The sequence below is a fragment of the Myotis brandtii genome, unplaced genomic scaffold (assembly GCF_000412655.1).
Source record: "Myotis brandtii unplaced genomic scaffold, ASM41265v1 scaffold349, whole genome shotgun sequence".
NCBI classification, from domain to species: Eukaryota; Metazoa; Chordata; class Mammalia; order Chiroptera; family Vespertilionidae; genus Myotis; species Myotis brandtii.
In genome coordinates this window covers 680,676-684,975 of record NW_005363427.1, presented here as the reverse complement: position 1 = coordinate 684,975, position 4,300 = coordinate 680,676, and the positions used below count along the sequence as shown (strand labels likewise).

The window sequence follows — 4,300 nt, the reverse complement described above, 5'->3', positions numbered from 1 at the left end:
TATAAAAAAGTATAATACATATGATATTAAAGACACCAAATTTCCCATAGTTACAATTTGTAATATTTAAGGTTCCATAGGCAAATTTCTAAATGAAACCATTTACCCACAGTTTTCTCCCCAAAGTACTGGTATGACTGAAACCCATCACTGCTAGTCATAAAGCTTAAGGTAACTCCTCAAAAAAGGGGAAATGAAAAGCCAATAAAGAAAACCTCATAAATATTACCTTTAAAACATACTTGACAAAAAAATATTGGAATGAAGTGGCATTTTTCATACCACTAATAGTACACAGCTGCTTGAGCAAACAAATCTTTCTCCAGAAAAGTATGATCAAATAGAAAACTAGCTGTGTGAGCCTCAGGCAAATCACTTAAACTATAATTCAACATCCAAAGAACAGAGGTAATGCCTGATCTTTCTATCTAGAGTTGTTCTAACGATCAAATGAGATAAGTAAAAAGCTACAGAAACAAATAAGGAACTATATAAATACAGTATGGCAACATGCGGAAGATTTGAAAGAACTGTCTATTATTACAGCTAAATTAGTTCCCCCTAAACATTAATCTGGTCTGAAAGAGTTAATTAGACAGTTAATGAAGGACAAAGACCAAATTATTCAACCAACTTCCTTCCACTGATAAATATTTACTGAACACCTAGTACATAACAGGAACTGCTGGGACTATAGTGAAGAATACAGAGAGAAAAGCGAGTAAAACATGCTGTATTATGTACAATAACAGTATGTTATCTCCCAGAGGGAGAAAGTTAAGATTATTTGTTTATTCTTAATCCTTGCCCAAAGATATGTTTTTATTCATTTTTAGAGAGGAAGGGGGAGAGAGAAACATCAATCGGTTTCCTCCCCTACGTACCCCAACCGGTGGATCAAACCCACAACTTAGGTATGTGCCCTGACTGAGAATCAAACCCACAACCGTTTTGGTTTATGGGACGACCTTCCAATCAATTGAGCCACCCGGCCAGGACAAAACACATGTTAAGTTTAGAGTACTAGCAGGGTGGGCAGCAAATGCAGAGACAAGCAAATATGACTTCACAGAGAACTTCCTAAACCATGTTAAAGACTATATAGACTGTATCTTGGGACAATGGAGTACCACTGAAATGAATTCAAGCAATATGATCAGATTTATATTTTAGGAAGACTACTTTTTGGAATTACCTTAATAAATGATAAAACATACCTTCAAAAACTAAGAAAAAAATACTTGAAAAACTGGCAGAATATTGAGAAACATGAAGTTGGATTTCTATCTTATACCACATACAAAAAACTGGTAACTGCATTAAGGACCTAAATATGAAAGGTAAAAGAATAAATCTAAGAGATGAAAATGTCAGAGAATATTTCCTTGAAATGAGAAAGAACTTATTTGACATGACCAGAACAGCACAAATCACAAAGAAGACTAAAGTTCTACTTGAAACACATAAGCAGAAAAATAGTCAATGGACATAAAAACACATAAAAGGTGAAAAAGATGTGAAGAAGTGTATATCTCTAGAAAACAGAAAATGCAAGTTTAAACAAGAGACTACCTTCTACCCATCAGACTGACAAACATAAGAAAGTTGGGTTAATTTCAAGCACTGTGGGAATGTCAGTAAAAACAGAACAAAAAACTCCCACTAATGACCTCCAGGAAGAGGATTTACTCATGAAATTATGTCTGAAAATATGCTATAATCAATCTCACTCTTGGTACACATATGCCAAAGAAACCTTCCCATAAATAATGTCCTAAATGGCACTGTTTATAGTATCAGGGAGTTGGACAACCTGAAAATGAACATTCTGCCCTGGCCAGTTTCCTCAGTGGTTAGAGCACCTGCCCTCAGACCCTGTAGGAGACAACCAATTGATGTGTCTCTCTCACATCGATGTTTCTCTCTCTGTCTCTCCCTCTCCCTCCCACTCTCTCTAAAAGCCAATGAAAAAAAATATTCTTAGGTGAGAATAAAAATAAAAAAGGAAAAAAGAAAGAAAATGAACATCCTTATTTATAAACACCAAGTAGAGAATTTTCAAATGAAAGAATCAATTGGGGGGGAGGGGTGTTGTTCCCATATTACCTTCACAAAATTAACACCAACAGACAACTTCTCATCAGAAACAATAAAAGCCAAAAGACAATGAAATGTAAATTTCAAAGTTGTTAAATAAAACCGAATTCTACTTCTAGCAAAAACACTCATTAAAAAGAAAGGTGTGAATACACCAAGATGGCGGCATAGGTAAACACCGGAGACTGCTGCCGCAAACAACCACTTCAAAAATACAACTAAAAGACGGAACGGACATCACCCAGAACCACAGGAAGGCTGGCTGAGGAGAGACTCTTCAACTAGAAGGAAAAATAACAGCACACCGAGGCTCAGAGGAGGCGCAGTGTGGAAAAAACTCAGGTGCGGAGGTGCGCGCGCAAAGCGGGCTGGTGGCTGAGAGCGCGGTTGTCGTTTTCGGTCAGGGGGGAGTCTCAGACTCTGAGCTCCAGATACGGGCGAATCGCTGGGGACTCGGACCCAAACGGGAGAAGCGGGAGTGTCTGGCATCAGTTGGAAGGCAGCTTTCCCTCCGAGGTTTGCAGCGGTTCCGGGGGTTCTGAGAAGCAGAGCCTCTGGGAACAGGACTGAGGGCACCATAACGGCTCCCTCCGCCCGCCCTGTTGAGCCCGCCCCGCCCAAGCCCTGCGCAGAGCCATTTGCCAGATCGCCGCAGGCAAAGGCTAGATTAGCACCTCCCCAGAGGACAGAAGTTTTCCGCGGCAGACACAGCTGATTCACACAGCCAGTCGGCCTGGTGGTCAAATCCCTCTAGTATTAACTACAACAATCAAGGCTCAACTAGAACAAGACTGCGCACAAAGACCACTAGGGGGTGCACCAAGAAAGCATAAAAAATGCGGAGACAAAAAAACATGACAGAAATGGAGGATATAGAGCTAAAAATCGCAATTTTGAGGGCTTGCAAAAATGTGCTAGAAGCTGTCAATAAACTTGAGGAGAGAGTCACGAAAACTAATGAGACCCTCGATGCTATGATAAAGAACCAACTAGAAATTAAGCATACACGGACTGAAATAAAGAATATTATACAGACACCCAATAGCAGACCAGAGGAGCACAAGAATCAAGCCAAAGATTTGAAATGCGAAGAAGCAAAAAACACCCAACCGGAAAAGCAAAATGAAAAAAGAATCCGAAAATACGAAGATAGTGTAAGGAGCCTCTGGGACAGCTTCAAGCGTACCAACATCAGAATAATAGGGGTGCCAGAAGATGAGAGACAGCAAGATATTGAAAACCTATTTGAAGAAATAATGGCAGAAAACTTCCCCCACCTGGTGAAAGAAATGGACTTACAGGTCCAAGAAGCGCAGAGAACCCCAAACAAAAGGAATCCAAAGAGGACCACACCAAGACACATCATAATTAAAATGCCAAGAGCAAAAGACAAAGAGAGAATCTTAAAAGCAGCAAGAGAAAGAGACTCAATTACCTACAAGGGAATACCCATACGACTGTCAGCTGATTTCTCAACAGAAACTTGGCAGGCCAGAAGGGAATGGCAAGAAATATTCAAAGTGATGAATACCAAGAACCTACAACCAAGATTACTTTATCCAGCAAAGCTATCATTCAGAATTGAAGGTCAGATAAAGAGCTTCACAGATAAGGAAAAGCTAAAGGAGTTCATCACCACTAAACCAGTATTATACGAAATGCTGAAAGGTATCCTTTAAGAAGAGGAAGAAGAAAAAGGTAAAGATACAAATTGTGAACAACAAACATGCATCTATCAACAAGTGAATCTAAGAATCAAGTGAATAAATAATCTGATGTACAGAATGAACTGGTGATTATAATGAATCAGGGACATAGAAAGGGAATGGACTGACTATTCTTGGGGGGGAAAGGGGAATGGGAGATGCGGGAAGAAACTGGACAAAAATCGTGCACCTATGGATGAGGACAGTGGGTGGGGAGTGAGGGCGGAGGGTGGGGCGGGAACTGGGAGGAGGGGAGTCAGGGGGGGGAAAAAAAGAGGAACAAATGTAACCTGAACAAAAAAGATTTAATTAAAAAAAAAAAAAAAAACTGTGGTACATCTACACAATGGAATACTACACTGCAGTAAAAAAAAAGAAGGAATTCTTACCATTTACAACAGCATGGATGGAACTGGAGATCATTATGCTAAGTGAAATATCCCAGTCAGAGCAATATAAATATCACATGATCTCACTCATTTATGGAATATAATGAA

At 39.6% G+C, this 4,300-nt stretch overlaps 1 protein-coding gene across 16 annotated transcripts in view; it reads right to left on the bottom strand.

Moving 5' to 3' along the window:
* KDM6A (lysine (K)-specific demethylase 6A) overlaps positions 1-4,300 on the bottom strand; it is a 103,300-nt gene that overhangs the window by 59,993 nt on the left and 39,007 nt on the right. The gene's annotated exons all lie outside the window — the stretch shown is intronic.